At 35.2% G+C, this 22666-nt stretch overlaps 1 protein-coding gene across 3 annotated transcripts in view; it reads right to left on the reverse strand.

The window, feature by feature from the left end:
- Positions 1–17299, reverse strand: part of LOC136026434 (uncharacterized) — a 63303-nt gene extending 46004 nt beyond the window's left edge. For 2 of the 3 annotated variants that reach the window (XM_065703021.1, XM_065703019.1), the window contains exon 1: positions 17193–17298. The gene's annotated coding sequence lies outside the window, so the exon portion shown is untranslated. Of the gene's footprint in view, positions 1–17192 lie in introns of all 3 variants that reach the window. The other variant, XM_065703020.1, reaches the window with a different exon arrangement.
- Between the last annotated feature and the right edge of the window lie 5367 nt (positions 17300–22666).

Consider the following 22666-nt stretch of genomic DNA (forward strand, 5'->3'; position numbering starts at 1 on the left):
ACATTTTTGTCTTTAGAAGGGATAGAGGGCGTAGCCCTACTCCTATTTGTGGTAGTCTCTGTTTCTTTTCTGTTTGAAATTTGCAAATATCTGTTTGTTTTGGCTTAAAAATAATAAGTAATAGCGATTTATGTTCATTTTAAACTTGAATTTCAATTTGACTTCATTTCTGCTCATATTAAGATTAATTTATCTCATTGCTTTTTCTATGATAAACTTGTTTTGTTGAAAATATTTTTCTTACAAATTTTTGTCTTCTGCTAACATACTTTTTATTATTGCTTAGTTAAAGAAATATTTGTGAAAGAAACTGATTTTCTCCTTAAACCAATCAAGATTTCGCCTACTATTTATGTTTTTGTCAAAATTTTGCAACAAATTTTAGCAATAGTTGTACTTTAGATTTTTGGAATGATGAATATGCGGAATATTTGTCAAATGAAGACACTGAACTTCAAAATATTCTTTTGTCTTCTATTAGGCCGAGTGACTTCTTACCATCATCATGCTACAGCCTGAGTACAAACATGTTACAATATCATTAGTACAATGTTGCATAAAAGTTTTAACTTACTATTCTTAGTTGTTCTTAAGATACTGCAGATACGTCATATTGACCACCTGGATCCACGTTTGTGTTATTTGATTCTGTTCCACATCCCCCTCATCATGTCTTGTAAATTTTAACTTCTAGCCCCACCTTGGATAACACATTTACTAACTTTTGACAACCTTGTATCTGTTGATTTAATTCACCGCCAACAAAAACTCACCTTAAACTTCCAACGTAATACCTCTAAGCTGTTCCTGAAATATTGCACCTGTACCATTTTTACAACCTGTGAGCAGCTAAACACTTTTGATTTAGTTCCTTAGTTTTAGTAGTAGCAGTAACAGTTGTTGTAGGGGTAGAAGTAGCAGTCACAATAACATTCAAAGCAGTAGTAGTTCCCAAAATCGTAAGTAGGCTACTTGCAGTCGTAAGAAGTCACAGTCGTCAATGGTCACAGGCATAGTCGCAATTAGTTTCAGTTGCAAGAAGTCAAAGCCAAAGCTCTGATTTGTTGCACAAAGCTCTGATTTGTTGCAGTCATAAGTATTCATAGTCAAAAGTAGTTGTAGTCAGAGCCACGGTTAGTAAGAGTCGCAAGTAGGTGCAGTTGTTTCTAGCTACAGTCATGAGTTGTCGAAATTGCTTTTGGTGAAAGCCAAAGTCGCAAATACCTGCAGTAACATTAAAAATTAGTCTTTGTCACAAGCAGTCTCAGTCAAAAATAGTTGCAGTTATAGGTAATGACAATCGCAAACAGTCACAGTCGTAAGCATCTGCAGTAACAGTTACAAATAGTTGCGGTCACAATTGTGATCACAAATTGCTACAGCTACACTTTTGAAAAGTTACAGTCATTAGCAGTTGAAGTTGCAAGTAATTGCATTACCATCTACAAGTAGGAGCAGCCACAGTCCCAATTAATCATGGTCACAAGTAGTGAAAAAGATACAACCAGTCGCAAAAAGCCACAGTTGCAAATTTCCACAATCGCAAGTAGTCACGATTGCAGTCACAAAGGTAAAAGCAGGAATAAGAACACAATGTATTTTTATGGCACTTGGTTTCTACCAAGTGACATATAGCAATTGCCAATTCTGTCGGTCTGTCTGTCTGTCCCGGTTTTGCTACTATAGGCACTTCTAGGTAACCTAGGACGGTGAAATTTGGACGGCGTATCAAGAACCAGACCAGATTCAAATTTAAAACTGTCTTTTCCCCGGTTCGACTATCTTCGGATGGGAGTGGGGGGACGGTTAAATCGGAAAAATTTAAAAAAATGAGGTATTTTTAACTTACGAACAGGTTATCGGATCTTAATGAAATTTGATATTTGGAAGGATATTGTGTCTCAGAGCTCTTCTTTTGAATACCGACCGGATCCAGTGACATTGGGGGGAGTTGGGTTGGGAAGAACCAAAAATCTTGGAAAACGCTTAAAGTGGAGGGATTGGGATGTAACTTTGTGGGAAAAATAAGAACAATTCCTATATATGTGATTCATATAACCGAGATGGATCCGCTTTCTTTGAGGGAACTAGGAGGGTGGTTAATTCTGAAAAATTTGAAAAAATAGGTTATTTTTAACTTACGAAGGACTAATCCGATCTTAATGAAATGTGATGTTTGGAAGGATATTTTGTCTCAGAGCTTTTATTTTAAATCGCGACCAAACCTGATAACTTTGGGGGTGTTGGGGGAGGGGACCTAAAATCTTGGAAAAAACTTAGAGTGGAAAGATCGGGATGAGACTTGGTAGAAAAAACAAGCACAAATCCTGACATAAGAGCACAAGCTCTTATGTCAAATCCCGTCCAGATCTGTTCAAATTGTGGAGAGTTGTAGGGCAAAACCGGAAATCTTGGGAAACGCTCATAATTGTCGTAGAGACGTGATTGATATAACTGGACTGGATCCAATCTCTTTGGAGGAGTTGGGGGGTGGGTTCAGTGCTTTGGTGAGTTTAGTGCTTCTGGACGTGCCAGGACGATGAAAATTAGTAGGCGTATCAGGAAGCTGCACAACTTGACCTGATGAATTCGTTTTCCCCGATTCCACCATGTGAGGGACTGAAGGAAGAGGAATAATTAAAAAAATTGAGAAATTTTTAAGTTACTAGTGGGTGATCGGATCTTAATTAATGTTGATACTTAGAGGGACCTCGTGACTCAGGGCTCTTATTTTAAATTCTGACCAACATTAAGCCTCTGATTTTCCTTTCAAAGCAATCTATTGACTCTTAGAAATGTGCTAGAGCTCATACCATATGAGCTCTTGGCTCTTTTGACCTCGTCACAAGTGCCTTATGAGCTCTTGGCTCATGTTACTTACTTCAATAGCCCCTAGTATGCTTTAAATATTTCACCTAAGCCATTTCTGAGCTATAGCTGATGGATCCTTTGATATCCTATATACATTCAGACACGGCATATTTTGATTTACTTTAACATTCACTGAATTGTCCAACTTATTGTCTTAAGCTTCAGTGGCAGCAGCAAAAGTAGTTGGCGCAGCATTGGTAGCAGAGGTAGCAGCTGTAAATTGAGAAACAGTAGTAGTGCCTACCTTTACCAAAAAGCACCCTGGGTAAATAATGCTAAGATATCTACAAAACTTTGCTTTTTTTTAGATTAGCTCAATTATCTATCCGTCGATTAGATATAAGTTGAAGAAATACTGCAAACCAACTAAATCACTACACTTTTGTACATTGTCATTACCTATATCTAGATCCATTTAGGGCAGGGGAGATGAAGAATCTGAGTTAAAAGAGACAGTGAGTAGTGTGGTCATTTTCCACTTAGTAAAGTAAATAAAAAAACTGTAAAACATTGTTTAAGAATAGGTTTAGGTACCAATTTTATTTTCTATGTTACAAAAGCAAACTACTACTATTAATGCTACTAATACTGAAAACTCACTGCAGCCCCACGCCACCTGAGCCTAATAGAGCTAAGCAAGCCTCTACAGTGGGCAAATTCCCAGTCAAGCCCCCCTCCCAGATGTGGCACCTAGAGCATGTGACTCAGTCCCCCCTTGAACGGCTCTGCCCCTACCAACCGCATTTGGGAATGATTATTTTTATCCAGTCCTCATCTGGAGAATGTGTCCTTGCCTTCTCAACCTTTCTCTCATTATAGTCCTAAAAAAACTGAATAAAGTGACTTTTTTTCAGCTTATTGTTTGAAATACATTCAGTCTGGTGGACACAAAAAAACTATATGAACAAACAGCTTTAAAAAAATGTGGTTTAATCCCAATCTATCCGACAATTACCAAAGAAAGTTTCCGATAAGTAAGTTTTGTAATAAGTTTTGTGCTGAAAGGTGTTGTAAGTAATACTACTGTTCATTAATACAGCCAGCTCTATATTAACATCTTCAAAGAGCTAGACCTATTCAATAGAGGAAAAAATGGAACAGTCAAGGCAACAAAGGATACCGCAAAGGATTACTTATTTATTTTACTTAAAGCAGCAGCTCCCATGCTCTGCTCAGAAATTAATGTGAAATATAATTCATTCCATGAACACCTATCTGCGTACTGAAAGTTAATAGTGAGGAATACCGGTTTCTTCTTCTAGCATTAATCTAGTATATTCAGATTAGTATATCTGAATTGGAAATAGTTCATAATAAATTTGGTCATCAATTCGGAGTATTTATAAGGCATTTTCAGTAAGAACGGGTTTAAATCGTCCCCTCATAAGCATTATTTAGTGTCAGAGGATAACAACTTCTTCCGTATTTTGCTTTGAATTGAATTAATTTTTCTGGTAACACTCCATGAATTGTACTTTCAACGAGTAAGAGCTTAATCCGGGTACCTACGTAAAAAGTGTGATGAAATTAATTATGGTGTTCAACATTAGTAACTTCCCTGTCTTTCACGATTTGCAAGGAAAGATGAAGTATGGAAAAAGAACTGAATGAAGAAGGGAAGGTAGAAAAGGATCAGCAGTATATTTATGTCCCTGAACTAAGAGTTATGATTTTGGATAAATTTTCGATGTGATCAAACTTGGCTTTCTTGGCCAATAATTTCTGATGCACTTGGCTTTCTTTGCCTATAGTTTCTGAGTCCCTGGATTTATCTTGGCTGCTAAACACCTATGTTATCTTTGCCCATGGTTTGGGACTAATGCATTGAACTTAGGCAATTGCCTGGATAATAAGCTGATACTCTTTTTCAGTAAGATTGTTTAGTATATTTTTACATAAAAACGAGGAAAAGAAAGAAGCAGAAAAGAAACGAAAATACAACAAGCGGTGATGGCTAATCAAGCTGCTCCATGTTTGATATTTCAGATGTATCAAGTGGGTTAAAGTCAGTGCTTTCAAAAGCTAATGATAAGTTATCTTTAAAATCTATGGCTGAAAAATTTAACTCATATGTTAGAAATTATAAAAGATAATAAGAAGGTTTTGGAGTCAATTGATAGTAGTAAACTCAATTGATAAGTCAATTGATTCGGACATACAAATTTAAACCCAAAAGTTAATCGTGTTGATGTTGAATTTACTAGCGTGAAAAACGAAGTTGATGAGCTCAAGAAATATCTCTGAGTTGTCCCGGAAGAGGTTTGTTTCTTGACAGATTCTAGCTCTAATTTATAAAACCGCTTAATATCCTTTGAATATTGAGCTAATGACAGTAACCTTATTGTGTTGAATATTCCGTATGAAAACCAAATGAAGATAGTTATTAAGATAAAAATTTTGAAAAAAAAATGTTAGGACCGTCTGCAGATGTCTGAAATATTGGAGTTCTGTATTGTGATGGTAAAGAAGGAGAAACAAATCTTTAAGGTTAACTTTTGGTCATCTGATGCTAAAGTGGTAATATTAAAAAGAGGTATAAGGCTGAAAGTCAATTCAGTAGCTAATAACATGAACATTCATTTAAGTGATGACAAACCTAATTCTATTCCTGTTGCTCGAAAAAATTTATTTGCAACGAAAGATAAATTGACTGCACTAGGTATATCGACTTGGGTTTTGATTCCCTTTCGCCTGATCAGCGCATCTAAACATCAAATGGCGTGAAAGCTATGTATCAATTTCACCAATTAATTCCAGAATTAAGCCACCCAATGTGTTTAGACGGTGTTCTAAAATAAAATTACAATTATGTAGTGTGTCCATGCAAGTGTTTTTTCCCTTTGCTTATATTTCTTATTTTGAGTGTATGTTTGTACATGTTTTTTTCGTTATCAAGATTAATTTATATTAAAAAAATTACACATTTTTCCCTTTTAGTGTGAATGAGTCGCGTGTTTGTATTTGGATTGTGTATGTATCCGGTAAATAAATACTGAGAATTATGTTAGTTCGCACTTAGTTACTTCCTTGTCCGATATTGCTGAGGAAAAAGTTTAGCTTATTTTCCTTTGTCTATGTCTATTTTCTTGCTCTGTTTTCTTTTAATTCGCTTATTGTTTTGGTTAAACAAGAAAGTTACCAAAGGCTTTTTTAACTTGCATTCGTACCTAGATTCATTGAGTAGAATAATATTGTCTAGTTACAATGATATTTTTTCGCTTAAACAGTGCCATTTTAAGTGATTTTGAATATGGTTGTAGATTTTGATAGATCAAGTTTGCTTAATTTAGCTCATATGGAGTTAGTAAATGAAAGAAGAGGGATTGATTACTTTATTATACAGGAAAGTATAAAAAGATTATGTTATATTTGCTCATTTGAAATTTGCGAATTCACAACTAGTAATTTTCTTACAATTTTCTATTTGAATTGTCAGGGACTGAGAAGCAGTATGACATATTTAAATGAACTATGTATGTTTTCTGGAATTCAAATATTAGCTCTAACTGAAGCAAGGTTACAGAATCACGGTTATAGTTTATTAGAATTAGGTAACTATCGATTCTGTCTCAGGTATAGGGAAACTCATCAGTAAGGTGGACTGTGTGCTTACATTGGAAAGGACTTACTTGTTACAGAAAGAAGGGATGTAAGAGTCAGTAGAGAAATGGTATTTGAGAGTTTGGTAATAGAGGTTAGCATAGATAATAAGGTGTTTTATTTGGTTGTTGTTTATAGACCTCAATCGAGTAATATTAATGCATTCTTTATGTTTCTAGATTAGCTGTGGGATATGATTAGGAATAGAGACTTACCCATATTTGTGTGCGGTGACTTCAATCTTGATGTAGTGAACTTTTTTGTTAGCCCAGATGTTAGCCAGTCTTTAAATATTATGTTGAGCTAAGGGTTAAAGCCTACGATTACAGTCCACAAGAAGGGTCACTATCAATTCACCTTATTGATTGTTATTATTTTTGCTAATGTCAGGTACCATAATGCAAGTGTAATATTAAATGAAGTATCTGACTATTTTGGGAAATTAATAAGGTTTCAAATTAATTTTTAGTAGCGGTACTAGACCTAACATAAATTCACAAAATAGATATAAAAAGTTATAATTGATAATAATATGCAAGTACTATGTAAAGGAATGCTATAAAAATCAAGATTCAACAGGTTTAACGAAGAATTAAAACAAAAATCAAGTTTAACGAACAGAAATTTAGTGGGCAACATCTTCCACGCACAAAAATCAGCTCGCTACAAGCTCCAATAGCGGAAAAACCGTAAATAACAAGTTGAATGAACAAAATCAGTTTAATAAGGATAAAAATCAATGAGCAACAAGTTTCACGAGCAAAAATTAGCACGCAACAAGATCCACAAACAAAATCAGTTCAACACGTGAAAAATCAATGTAAAAATTTTACTTAAACAAGAATAAACATGTAAAACGTTTCAAGAACTAAAAAAGCCGTACAACAAGTTCCACGAAAAAAAATCAACACGCAACAAGCTCTATTAACAAAATCAGTTTCACGGGAAGAAATATCAATGTACAAGTTTCACAAAGAGATAAATCTACATGAAAAAAGTGTCACGGACAAAAAAAATCTACACTCAGCAATTTCCAGGAACAAAAATTAGTATGCAAGAATCTCCATAAATAAACTCAGTTTCGCAAAAATACAAATCAATTTACAAGTTTTACGAAGAGAAAAATACACATGCAACAAGTTTCATGAACAAAAAATCAGCAAGCAGCAGATTCCACGAACAAAACGTTCCCATGTAAAGATAATACTGATCAAAAACCTAAAATAAAATATAGACTTTCAAAAGTTTCACAAACAAAAATTAGCACGCAACAAGTTCAACGAATAAAAATCCACACACAAAAAGTTTCACGAGCAAAATCGGTTTCAAGAGGAAGAAAAACAATACACAAGTTTCACGGAGAGAAAAATTGACGTGGAACATGTTCCACGAGCAAAAATCAGCACGCAATAAATTCCATGACCAAAATAAGCTTCACGAGGAGGAAATCAATGTACAAGTTCCACGATTAGAAAAATCAGCACTGAACAAGCTTTGCAAACAAATCAGCACACAACAAGTGCCGCGGAGAAAATCAGTTTTATGAGGAATGGAATCAATTTTTAAGTTTCACGAAAAAAAAAATTAAGATGCAATAAGTTTCACGAACAGAAATCAGCTAGCATCAAGTTTCAAAACCAGTTTGTTGATGAAAAATATCATTGTGTAAGTTTCATGAAGAGAAAAATCAACATGCAACAAGTTTCCTGTGAGTGTTTATCCTTCCTATGTAAAAATAATACTGATCGAAAGCAAATAATAAAATATCTATTGGTAACAAGTTTCACGAACAAAAATGAACACGTAACAAGTTCTACGAACAAAAATCCCCATACAAAAGTTCCATGAACAAAATCGGTTTCAAGAGGAAAAAAGATCAGTACAAAATTTTCACGAAGAAAACTCAGCATGCAACAATTCTCAAGTGAGTGTTTATCTATCCCATGTAAAAATAATAGTGATCGAAAACTTGTAATAAAACACTCACTGGCAACAAGTTTTATGAACAAAAATTAGCGGGCAACAAGTTCTACAAACAAATATCAACACACAAAAAGTTTCTTGAACAAAATCGGTTTAATTGGAAAAAAAGATCAATACTAAAGTTTCACGAAGAGAAAAATCAACGTGCAACAAATTTCACGAGCAAAAATTAGCACACAACAAGTTCCATGAACAAAATAAGTTTCACGAAGACAAAATCAATATAAAAGTTTCACAATTTAGAAAAATCCACATTGAACAAGCTTCATAAAAAAATCAGCACGCAACAAGTTCCACGGAGAAAATCAGTTCTACCGGGAATGAAATCAATTTATAAGTTTCGCGAAGAAAAAACTAAGATGCAACAGGTTTTACGAACAAAAACAAGCAAGTATCAAGTTTCAAAACCGGTTTGTCAATGAGAAACATCATTGTGTAAGTTTCACGAAGAGAAAAATCAACCAAAAGAAAAATCAACAATGAACAGTCTCAAAAATAGAAATCACTGTACAACAAACTCCATGAACAAAAATAAGCGTGCAACAAAATCATGAACAAAATCAGTTATATGAGCAGAAAAATCAAGGTACAAGCTTCACGGAGAGAAAAATCAAAGTGCAAAAAGTTTCACGAACAAAATCAGCACGTAACAAGTTCCACGAACAAAAAAATCAGCGTGTAACAAGTTCCACAATCAAAAATCATAATCACAGTCAATGACCAGCCATAGATTACCAGGGATTAAACTACATATAAAAATTTTGGGACTAAGGCAACTTAAAGTGGATTTAGGGGAATCGAGATTTGGGAATCCTGGATGGAAGCAGAGGAAATAGAACTTACCACACATGGAGTAAGATTTGAAATAAATTGAACCAGAGTGGAAACTAGCAGAATTAAAAGTGAAACCGTGGTAACCAAGGGTCAGAAGTGAGGAAACCGCCATTAGATATTACTTAATTAAAAACACAAATATATGAAAAATGTCGTAGGAACGACGAAAGGGTGCCAGAGGGTGAGTCATAGCGTGGCATACAAGTGTGTATCATGGAGGTTTGGCATGTAAAACTCTAGCCCAAGGATTTAATGCATGATTTTGAACACAAAAGTATTTGAAAAATGTCTTGGGAATGATTTCCCAAGGATGCAACCAGCAGGCCACGTGTCCACATGGTTGCGTGAATTGCCACGGAGGTTATCATACTGAGGGGTGGCTTTCAAAAATATAGATCGTTGAATTTTAGGCAAAATTTTATTAAGAAAATACCTTCAAAATGTGTTAGGACTGATAATGTGTATCATAGGATTGTCACGGAGGACAGTCACATATTGTCACGGTGGCGTGAATTGGTGTGGAAGCCATCATGCTGCAGAGTGGTGGAGGGTGCTATGAGCCATCCATAGTGTGGCACGGTGACGTGAGATGCTTGGACTATCATGCTCTAGAGCTTAAAGTGAAGGTGGGAGGTCTTAAAAGAATTGTTTTTTGATGAGGTGATTGAAATCTAGGATACAGTCAAAAAATGAGGCATTTTCCCTAACACCTCTCAGAAATAATTCTTAATTTGGTTTAAGTTTATCTCTTATAGCAAACCTCCCCTTTTGGAGTTGCATGCTACGGTGATTTAACCACTTATTGTCAGAGTGGCATTAATACACATAGTAAAGGCTCACTGGAAGTAGCATTTCCATCCAGATCTCTCAGAAATAACTATCAATTTAGTTTTAATTTATCTCCAGTAACAAACATCCCCTGTTGAATCAGTTGCTAGGGGGTTCCCTGTTAGAATTGGATGTTAGAGGCCCCTAAGTAATTGCTCACTGAGGTTCAATTGTAGGCAGCAGTGGAAATCGATTTTATTAGGTCGCGCTGGAATTGCTCACCAGGGGATGGGTCAGCCAGATATTACCAAGGTGGCGTAAATTTGCATAGCTATTGCTGAAAGAAAAGTAGTATTTCCATTAAAACAGCTCAGAAAAAATTCCTAATTTAGTTTAAATATATCTCTAATAACCAACTCCCACCTCTGAAATCAATATCTAGGGGGCCCTGCTGGAATTAGATTTTTGGAGGCCCTGCTGGAATTGCATACTAAGGGGTGAGTCAGCCCCATATTGTCATGGTGGCATGAAATATGCATAGTCTTGGCTCAACGATATGCGGAATTTTCATTCAGACCTTTCAAATCTAATTCTTAATATTGCTTAAAATCACCTCTAATAACAAGCCCCCCTCCTCTTGGATTGGTATCTACGACCCCCAAATTACTTTAATTTACGTTTGGTTTTGCATGTATTTTATCTATTATCATGTACTTTCACGTTTAATTCTTCCATTTGCCGAGTTTTAACTGCTTTTTTCAATGGTTCTTTTGGACGTCGTTTCATGGTTCTTTTTGCTTATATTTTATCTTTTATCAAGTTTTTCATGTTTTTTTCGTATGTTGAATTTTAACTGCTTTTCTATGATTTCCTGATTTTATAATATTTTTCTATAAATAAAACTAATGATTTGCGTTAAAAAGCCTTCATTCTTTAAATTACTTGTTCCAGTGTAAAACTTCAATACGTAATCATTTACGTAATAAATTGTCTAGAACCAATGGTATATAACATCTGCTTTGTAACTCAACCTGTCTAGGTCCCGTTATACAATTAATAACACTTTAATAGGCAGGTGTATCTATTGAAGCAAAAGAAAATAGTATTGGAATGATTTTGCGCTCTTTTGTGGAAAGAGTTGGAAACATGCGATCAGTTTAATCATTCTATTATGTGGGACATGGGAATTCTCCTTGTGTGGAATTGGTTATTTCGTAGAATCGATATCCAAAATCAAAAAATTAGAAAGGGTTTCATAGTCTACCTGGTTAACGCTTCATTCTCTTGGATGGAGATACCGTTTCAAATCCAATTGGAAACAAAAATTATTAGAATATAAAGGCTTTCTGAGAAATATTGTCTTGATTAAAAATTAAATCTTTTAAGGTTTTATGTAACACCCCTTAAGTACATTGTCATTACGTAATATTTGATGTTTGTACCCTCCACCGCTACTAGCAGTGACTCATCAAGGGCCCTGAAATCTAGCTTGCCACGCGACATAGTGTCATTCTTAACATAAGTAAATATTCACCCATTATGTTATATCCAAAGAAATCTTGAAGCATATTCAAAAACGTTTTGTCGGTGAAAATAGTTGCTAGAGCTCTGGGTCGGAATTTTTAACTAGGGGTCAGGTTGAATTGAGTGCTAGAGCGCTAGTGGGCTAAGGGCTTTCGAAGAAATTGGATGTTAGGACCCGGTCGGAAATAACTGCTAGGACCCTCCATGGAATTAGTTGCTAAGGGGCTCCAGTGGAATTGGTTGCCTGGGGCTTTTCAATGGAATTGACCTCTAAGGCCCGTATAGACCCTGTTTAAATGGTTTCTAGGGTTCCCATTCGTTAGTTAAGGACCACTGATGAATTCTAGGGCCTCCACTGGAAATGCTCTATATGAGCCTTCGGTGGAATTGGTTGCTAGAGGGGCTTCCGATGGAATTGAGTGCTAAAGCACAGGTTGAAATGATTACTGAGGTTACGTTTGTCAGGTTAAGCTGGGAAACTACCAGTGAAATGGGATGCTAGGAACCTGTGGGATTTGGTTGCTATGGGTCCCGTCGAAACTGCTTTCTAGGAGGCCTTCGATGAAATTGACTGCTAAGATCCCTTGGCTTCCCCAATTGGAATGGTTACGAGGACCCCGTAGGTTAGGGGCCTACGATGAAAATTGGATGCTAGGGCCCCAATAAAATTGAATTCTAACCCCGCGCCTGTCTCCGAAAGTGAAATTGGATACTATGCCTCCCCTTGTGATTAGGTAAGTTGGTCCCCGGAGAAATTAGATACTAGAGGTCCCGTTGGAATTGCTCACTAGGGTCTGGTGTCTTGATGGTCCCCCACCTGTGGGTTCTGAAGGCTTTTTTCACCTTGCCTTGGTATATTTTTACAATCAGAGAAACTATTAGGTAAGAACTAAAGAAATCATGAAGAAAAAAGTCTTGAAGAAAATGTCTTACAATTGTCTTGAATATCTTGAAACTTCCTGAAAACGTCTCGAAGAAAAATGTCTTAAAAATATTTTGAAATATCCTGAGAAGCATCTTGAAGAACAATTTTTTTATACCCCCTGTCCTTTCCTCTTTCCCTGGCCTTCTGAAAGGTACTATTACGTAACATACAACCCGTGTTATGTAACATATTAACTCAATTAGGTAACAATCGCTATGTTGCCGGGGTAAAGAAGCCCCTGAGTTTTTTCTAAGGGAATTAAATAAAATAGTATTTATCAACCAAAGCAATCCTTATTTTTGTGGCCCCTGGAGGTTTTTCCTCCGCACCGTTAGGTTTTTAATCATAATCATCAAAGAACACAGGGTTTTATGGGAGCCTCTGAAGATTTTTTGAAGGAAATCTTCATTTGGCGGAGTCTCATGAGCTGAAGTCCTTGAAGGTTTTCCCTACATCCTTAGGTTTTTCAAGCATAAAAATCATAGAAAAAAATTCCCTAAAACGTAACAGACACCTGGATCTCATAGAAAACATCTCCCCATGACGTAACATTTACCAGCTGGCTGTAGTCGGAGTGACAGGATAGGACCCCTGTGAAATCCAGGAATAGCGTTCCCTTTAAGCCTGAAGGGCGGTTACTGCTGATGGGTACTTTTTATCTTCTGATCATTTTTGACACTTAAAAATGGGAATAGAACTTCCATTTTCTAAATAAATAATTCCCCTTCGAAGTTTATGCAACGACCCCTTCAAATGATGTACCTCTAAGGATTTTTTTGATTTGGAACAAGATATGACTAATAACATATTTTGGGGGGAAATCTAGCCATACAGAGCGGACAAAGGGCTGGTACTCGTTATTTTGGAGTAAAATAACGTTAACATTTTATGGGGGAGGTTCGGGGATTGAGTCATAAAAGGAGGGCCTGGGGTTAACTCCCATGGTCTATGAATAAGTTATCGCTATTAATCACTTGTTTGTTTGTTTTTGTTTTTCGAGGAAAGACCATTAGGGGAAAGTCAGGGGTTAGCTCCCTCGGTTTTTGGAATAAAATATTCTTAATAAATCTGTAATAACATTTTCTTCTACTAGTCGTGGTTCTTATTTTTCTTTTTAGTCCACCAATTAGATTTTAACTTGAATAGTATTTTAATTTTAATTCTATTTGATTTAAATTCCTTTATCATTAAAATATATTTACAAATTTTTGGGAAAAGGAGGTCGAGCCGTGGAGGAGGGGCAAGGGGGGACCTCCCTGGATTGTTTTGAAAAAATATCAGCAATAAATATGTCTTGGCTTTTTCTGCAATCAGCCATTGCTGTGAAATTTTTCATCACAGTCCACAAATTTGATTTTAATGCGAAAATATTTTGTATCAAAACCAAATTGAAATTTAATAGTTATACAGTTCAAAAAAACTTTGCTCACGATTTTAATTTCGGAGGGGGAGGGATTGGAGTATGGAGGAAGGACCATGGGTAAGCTCCTAGGTTTTTTGGAATAAAATATCGTTATTCAGTGTTTTGAGGGGAGGGAGGTCTGCTTATTTAGGGAGGGCTAGGGGTCTGCTCGTATAATTTAAATCACTAATGAGTTGTTGTTTATTTATGAAGAAATAACACGGCTTCAGGCCGTGGAGGGTGGCCTAGTAGTCAGCTCCCATGATTTTGGGAATAAAATGTCTTTAGTGAGTTTTTTCGGGGTCATGAAGGGAGAGCCAAAGGTTGACTCCTAGGATAGTTGTAATAAAATATTATTAATAAGTTGTTTTTTGTTTGGGTGGGGGTGTTTTAACCTTACAATTTTTATATGATCTTGAGTCTATTTTGAACAACATAGAAAAGAAAGCACAGGGTTGGGGGTGAACTACCCTTCCATCACAACTGACTCTAAAAATGAAGCTATATCATCCACAAGAATCTCATATCCTCCCTGGGTATAAATTACAACACTTGTCCTCAGATCATGGGGTTTGATTGGGGAAAATATGGCATTTAAAAGGTCATTTGTTTCGGCCCTACTCTTAAAAACAAACTGGATATTTCAATCTTCAGTAAAAAGAGCCTTCTCTAAAATTTATCCATTCCATTAAAACCGTATATGACCCTTTGTCACAACCCTCCGAGGTTCTAGATAGTTGTTTCAATGCCAAAGCATTGTTGTTTGATTTTTGAACCGATTGTAAAAAATGGCTGTCTCAATTTATTTTTCAGATGCATATAGAAAAAAGAGGAAATGGGGGACCTAGTTGCCTCCAATCATTATTTCTCTTAAAAAAGGGCACTGGGAATTGTGATTAACAGTCAAACGATCCTTCTTTGAAGTTTATACGACCATGCCTTCTAAAGCCTTATTTGATAATTATGGGCAACTAGAATAATCCACAACACTTTCCCTGAGGGCAGTAGGGGACTTGCCATCCCAGAAGACGTGATAATTAGAACTTTTATTACGTTGAAAAAATAGTTAACTCATAATTTTGACTGGATATGTCTAGGGAAATAACGGGTGTAGGGAGGAGACTGGCTGCCCTCCAATGACTTTTAACTCTCAAGAACAGCAGTAGAACTTCACATTTTCAATCGAATATGATCCTTTTGAATCTTTTGCGAAAGCTCTGTCTTTACAAAATGCGTTGGTAAACAAAATATATTAGTAAGTAAATTATAAATTGTGCCCACTTCAATCTTTACTTCAGCACCTCTATTGTACAACATTTGAATATACCCTATTAAGAAAAAGGACAAACTATCTAACTTATAGCCCTTCTCCAGCGGGTTGTAGGAGAGAGGGATAGGCATCCCCAAAGATATAATTACTGGACCTTTGAACAACGCTGAACGAAATAGATCTCTTAAAATTTTAATAAGATTTACATCCAATCAAAATTTTAAAAGAATGGAGGATTTTTGTTTGTTTGAGTATGTGCTCCAATAGGAAGAAAGTATAACAATTACTTTCTATTAGTAAAAAAGGCTACTGGAAAATTTATAGTGACTGTGTTACTATTGTTATGTAATTTTACTTTTACATAACTGTAATGTAAAATTCAGACCCCGTGGGGGTGCAGGGGCGGGTGGCCCACCTATTACTTTTGACTCATAAAACGGATAAAGCTTTAAATTTACAATGAAATGAGCCCTCCACTCAATTTTATTGGCCCACTCGTTCAATAAGAGGCTTATATCACCCAAGGGAATAACCTAAGACCAATACCCCTAAGCTCTGGTGGTTTTGTCAACTCTGAAAGCTTTGTTATGTAATCTTAGTACCTTTTTTTTAACGAAATAGCAATCTCAAAATTTTTATTCCATAAATTTTAGGGAAGAGCTAGGGGGAGAGCAGCTAGTTGCCTGCCAATCACATTTTACTCTTAAAAAGGAAACTAATACTTCTGACTTTTGATCTAGTAGAACTCCTTCAAGCTATATAATACCATCATTTGCATAAAAACAATATGTATATCAAAAATAGGTAAATAGTATAACTGAAAGCGGTTACCATGGGACCTCTTGGGGGTTGTCATCCCCAAATACATAATTAATGTACCTTTCAACAATTTTGAATAAAATGGTAATTTCAAAGTTTTGATTTTATTTGTTTGGGAAACTATTGGTGGTGAAAAGGGGGTTTTCACCCTCCAGTCACTTTTTATTCTTAAAAAGAACGCTAGAACTCTCAATTTCCAAATGAGGGATTCTTAAAAAAAAAAGTTTGTTGAGGGTTGAAAAGGGCTGATTGCCGTTCAATAGCTTGTTATTCTTAGAAAGAACAATAGAACTATCAATTTCCAATGGAATGATTCCTTTAAAGATTTTCATGAGAATTCCTTTCTTACAATGTGCCTTGTTCCTGATATTAAGTGGCACCAAAATCCCTCTTTACTTAGGCTGCACTATTGCGCTGCCTATGATGAATACTCGTTTGGGGTATCATATATTCTCGAATTGTAATTTGTGGTCATTTTGAATTTGAATCATAATATGTTACTAGTTCTTTTGATTCAGAGTTTAAATTTGGCTTTTTGCTTTTCTTTGAAAAACATATTTCCAAGAAAGTTTTTTAAATTAGATTTTGTTTGTGTTTTACTGGAAAAGATTGTTCTATTTTTATAGTATATATTTTCCTGTTTTCACGTATTTATATCGGGAAATAAAATATATGGTTCTAGTTTATTAATTCTAATTACAGTGTTTTGATTCACCGAAACTTCCCTTCAACGATCCTTTTTACAAAATGTCATTCGTTGTTCTTGAGACACTGCAGTTTCGCCCTTTAGCTGACCGGAATGCACACATTCTCTATTAATTGAGCGTAACATCCATTTCTGAAATTTTAAACCCTTAACTGCTGCTGAGATAATAAACATACTAATTTCCAAAGATGGATATATATATATATATATATATATATATATATATATATATATATATATACATATATATATATATATATATATATATATATATATATATATATATATTTATGTAACATATTGCTGTTATATAACTTTCAGGCCTTTTTGTACATAGCCTGAAAGTTTCAACTTAATGCCCTCAGACGCTCCTAAAATTTTGCTGGCGCGCTCATTTGACACTCAAAATTTGACTTGACCTACTAAACTTAAACTTTCATGGTATATATAGGGGATAAGTGAATTAGATGGATAATACTATAAAACTTACCTGACAAAAGAAGACTAAATGTTATTAACTAAACAACAACGAACCTATCTTACAGTGTAAAATAAATATCAAATGAGCTTTGCATGCTGTGTTATCTATCAAATTATTTGAGCAATCTGGAACCCAATATAGATAATAAAAAAAAAGCGATAAGACCATAAAAATAGAAGATATAAACAAGCACAAATCTGACCTTCATATATTTTTCAGAAGGCTTAGATTTTCGGTCTATTCAATTGTAGGACTTGTTAATTTTTGTTTAATATAAAAATATGGTGAGCGTGCTACATGTACTTACTGAAAAAAATTCTTTATCTGTAAGTAATATATTCTTTTAAGGTCCAATTACACAATACCCTCTTCCAATCCCAGTCTCGAAACTTTTGCAGAAACTTTTTCGAGACGCAGATATTATTAAGTTTCTAAATGACGCAAGTGTTTATTACGTAAATGAGAGGGCTTTCTAAGCAACGCATGTCTTAATTTCCTAACAATTTTTGTTCGATTCTTTAAAAATACCTTCAAGACCCCACCAAATCCTGTTTCCTTGATTGTTACGTCATAATCACTTTGAGTGTTTAAAAAACCTAATGGTACGGGGAAAAACCTCCAGGATTCACCAAATAAGTATTTCTTTGGATGTACATTATAGGGTTAGATTTTTACGCAATAGAAAGTGTTTTTTCATCAAAACCTCTAAGGTCAAAGAAAAAATATTCAGGGCCCGCTAAATTAGGATTTTTATGATTGTTATGCCATAGACTTTGTGTGTTATATAAAAGAAAGTTTTTGTAATAAAAATTTACCTATGAGAGCCAGGAAAAAACCTTCAGGGCCAGCTAGTAGGAAATTTTCAACACCCTAGACCCTAGAGAGCAATTCCACTCGGCTCCTAGCAACAAACTCAACCGAGGACCCTGGTGAACAATTTAAACAAGGCCTTACCAGTCTCTTTCTTAGGGGACCCTATCAGTAAGTTCCATTGGGGCCATAAAGAGCGATTCCAACGAGAAGTCCCGTAGCAACATATTTAATTTGGGTCCCAGCAAGCAATTCCAACAGGGTCCCTAGCAACTAATTTCATCGAGCCACCTAACCTAACCATCGGGAGCCCCAGCCTCCATTTACTATGGGTGCCATAATATCCATTTCCAAGGGGCCCATAAAATAAAATTTTCACCGGGGCTCCTATTGACCTTTTCCAAAGGGGAATTCAAGCATTCAAATTGAGCATTCAATTGTGAAGGGGGTGTCCCTAGTAATTAGTTCCATTTAGGAAATTGTTAGCAACTCCAACGAAGGGCCCCCTAGCAACCAATTCAACCGAGAACCCAGCGAGCAGTTACAACAGCGTCCCTAGCAACCCACTTTAACAGGCTATATGGCTTAATCTCTGGAGGGGGGGCTGTCTAGCCATCATTTTCACTATAAACTCTAGAATTCATTTCCAAAGGGGGCCATGGTATCTAATTTTTACCGGGGTTTCTTGCAATATTTTTCTACAGGGAAGCCCTAGTATCTAATTCTGACGGGGGAGCCCTGGCGAGCAATTGCACTGGGGCTCTAGCAACCAGTCCCATTGAAACCCTCTAGCATCCAATTCCACGGGGGGGGGGGGGGCTAGCAAGCATTCCAAACAGCAGTTGCTTAATACATAAAGGGTTTCGTTTACTTTTAGGTGTTACGTAATAGGACTTTTTGGAGTCCACTAGTCAAGTGGAAAATCCCGTCGTAACTGACGGAGGCACAACCTAGGTCGTTTAAAAATATTTTAAGAGATTATTTCTTCAGGTTTTTGTTTTTCTTCGGGATTTCATTTTCTTTGAAGATGTTTTTTTTTTCCTTCAGGGCATTTTGTCAGGAAAACTTTATAGTCCAAGGACTTTTTGTCTAGATTAGCATTCAAAAGAGATAGGGCTGCCATAGAATGGAGTGGTAAAAAGGTGGAGGACTATGAATGCTTGTCCAAAATTATGACTTGGGGGATAATTTCTGCACAATAACATATTGTAAGCCCGGAGAATAATTAAATAATTCAATATTCAAATATGGCCGCAATTATTGACTTGCAGAGGGAAAAATCGACTACAAAAAACTATTTACATTTGAATGCACCTGCCTCTTAAGTAACCCAATGGTTTAGAGAGTGCCATCAGATAATGTTGAGACTTGTTCATGACGTATTTTCTTATTAATATAGTGTTTTACTCTATTGTAACTTGAATAGCTTATTAGAGTTGAAATAAAAGCAAGCTTATACTAATGGTTAGAACATGGTACACCTTTATATATGATCAAAAGTCTTTTTTTTCTCGTCACTAAAAAAATAAAGCACTTAAATTAGAGAAAATACTGAACGAGTGCACATAGTCCATAGTAAATAGTTTATAGGCTACAAGATAAAAGATGTACAGAGATACAAGATATACCATACAAAGGCTGCAAGATGCTTTAATTACGTTATTATATATTGTTCGTTCAGGAACAAGAAATCTAAAGAATAATGACTGTTGTACATACAGATTTTATTTCTAAGAATATACTTACACGCAATATTAAAAAACGAACGAACAAAAAACGAACAAAATTAAAAGAACAAATTGATTTTATGAAACATATGTTGCATATGGAGCTTTTTGCGTGCTGATTTTTGTCTGTTGAACTTGTTTAGTGCTGATTTTTGTTTTTGCAAAACATGTTGCGCGTTGATTTTTCTCTTTGTGAAACCTTTACATCAATTTTCCCCTCAAAAAACTGATTTTGTTCATGAAACTTATTCCGTGCTTAGTTTTGCTAGTGGAACCTCTTGCGTTTTAATCTTTTTTTCGTGACACTTTCTGTATTTTGATTTTTCATTTTGAAAAACCATTACATTAGTATGCCCCCCCTGTGAAACTAATTTTGTTCATGGAATTTGCTACGTGCTGATTTTTGCTCATGGAATACAAGCTGATTTTTATTCATGAAACCTGTTACATGTTGATTTTTCTCTTTGTTAAATATGTACATTGATTTTATCTGCGTGAAATTGATTTTTTTACGAAACTTATTGTGTGTCGATTTTTTTCCATGTAACTTGCTACTAATTGTGCTAATTTGTTTTGTTTTTGAGACTTTTTGTATGTTGATTTTTCGCCTCATTAAACTTACACATTGATATGTTTTCCTCCTATAACTGATTTTGTTGAAGGAGCTTGTTGCATGCTGCTTTTTGTTTTTGGAACTTGTTGCCTGCTGATTCATGTTCGTGAAACCTGTTGCATGTTGATTATATTCTTCTTGCAACTTGGACATTGATTTTTCTCCTTGTGAAACTGATTTTGTTCTTGGAACCTTTTGCATGTTGACTTTTGGTCGTGGAAAATCTCAAGTTCAGATTTTTGCTTTTAAGACTTGTTGCTTGTTGATATTTCTGTTCGTGAAACTTGTATATTACTCTTTCTCCTCTTTAAACTAATTTTGTTCATGGTACTCCTTGCATGCTGATTTTTATTCATGGAACTTATTGCGTGGGTATTTTTGTTTGTGAAACTTGTGGCATTTAATTTTTCTCTTCCTGAAAGTTGCATATTAATTTTTCTCCTCGTGAAACTGATTTTGTTCATGGAACTTTTTGCTCGGTGATTTTTCTTCGTGGAGTTTTTTGTTCACTGATTTTGATCATGAAATTTTCTTTCGTCTCAAGATTTTGATTTTGTTCGTGGAACTTGTTGCGCACTCAGTTTTTTTAGTAGAACATGCTGCGTGCTCACTTTTGTTTGTAAAACTTAATGTATGATGGTTTTTCAGCTCGTGAAATTTGTACATTGATGTTTCTCCTCGTAAAACCAATTTTGCTCATGAAATTTGATTTTTGCTGATTTTTGCTCGTGGAACCTGTTGCATGCTGATTTTTTTTTCGTGAAACCTGTTGCATGTTTTTCTATTCTGAATTTTTTTCTCCTTGTGAAATTTTCTCTCGTGAAATTCTCTACAAAGAGCTTGTCAGTTGCTGATTTTGTTCTTAGAACTGCCTGCATGGTAATTTTATTTTTTATTCAGACTTGTTGCTTGTTGATTTCGCACTTCGTCAGCTTTGAATTGATTTTCCTCCTTGTGAAACTTTTTTCTTTCTTTAAACGTGTTACAAGTTGATTTTATTCATCGAAATTGTTGCGTGCTGATTTTTGCTCACGAAACTTGTTGCAAGTTGAATTTTCCCTTTGAGAAATTTTTGCATCAAATTTTCTCCTCAAGTAACTGATTTTGTTCAGGGAACTTATTGTGTGCTGATCTTTATTCTTGGAACTTATTGTGTATTGATTTTGTTCATAAAACCTGTTGCAAGTTGATTTTTGTTATCAGAGTTAAAATAAAAGCAAGAGTATCATAATGATTAGAATATGGTAGAACTTCAAATATGATCAAAAGACTTTCTTTCCCTTTTCACTAAAAGGAATTTAGAACTTAGATTAGAGATAATATTGAACGAGCATACATAGTATATAGTATATAGGCTTCACGAAACAAGATAAACGTAATATAAAATAAAAGATTTACAGTACAAAGGCTACAGGATGATTAAATTGCATTAGTGAAATATATTGAATATTTCTTAAGGAACAAAAAATCTAAAGAATGATGACTGTTGTACATAAAAATTTTATACATAACAATATACTTACACACATCATTAAAACACAAAGAAAAGCAATCAAAACATAATAAACGAATGAACAAAAAGTGAAAAACTTATAGTGGATGAAATATAAGCAAAAAGAACAATGAATTAAAGGGAAGTGGTATCCCTAGAAAGCAATTAAAGCAGGGGCCCTCGCTCTCAATCCCACTGAGTCCCTAACATTCAATACAACCGGTTCCCAGAGTATCAAATTCCTTTGGGACCCTCTATTAACTAATTGGCTACCAACCGTTTCAGCCAGGGGATGGCAAATTTCAGTGCCCGCTCACATCTAGAAAGATTCGAGTTTCTTTGGAAGCAAATGGAGTGACTTCTAAGGGTGATAGAAATGGAGCCTTATTTATTTAAAATTAATCATGCCGTTGCGTGAAAAAAGGTTGAACGATTTATGAGCATGATGTTTTAGAGGTTTTGAAGCACCACGCTATGCATTTATTTTTTCAAAGGCGTGTACACAGTTTTTTTAATCTGCAACTGAATCATAGTTAGGTGTAGTTATATTAAGAGTTAAAATAAATTTCTATGTTAGCCAATTATTTTGTAGGACTATTTGCACCTTTTAAAAGCAAATGCACCCTCGTTGGGTGATACTGCCTCTGAAACTTGAGGCTCAAAGTGCGGATATTTTCTTAATAATTGCAAATCCATTGAACATCTCAGGATTTCAATCAGTAACATTTTGAACTCTTTTTGACTAAAATTGTTGTTTCACTTCATAAAGTATCTTAAAACACAGTTTGCTTTGGTACAGCCTTGTCTAAATAAAATAAATATCCATGTTAGCCATTTATTT

This window comes from Artemia franciscana, chromosome 4 (assembly GCF_032884065.1).
Source record: "Artemia franciscana chromosome 4, ASM3288406v1, whole genome shotgun sequence".
Lineage (NCBI taxonomy): Eukaryota > Metazoa > Arthropoda > Branchiopoda > Anostraca > Artemiidae > Artemia > Artemia franciscana.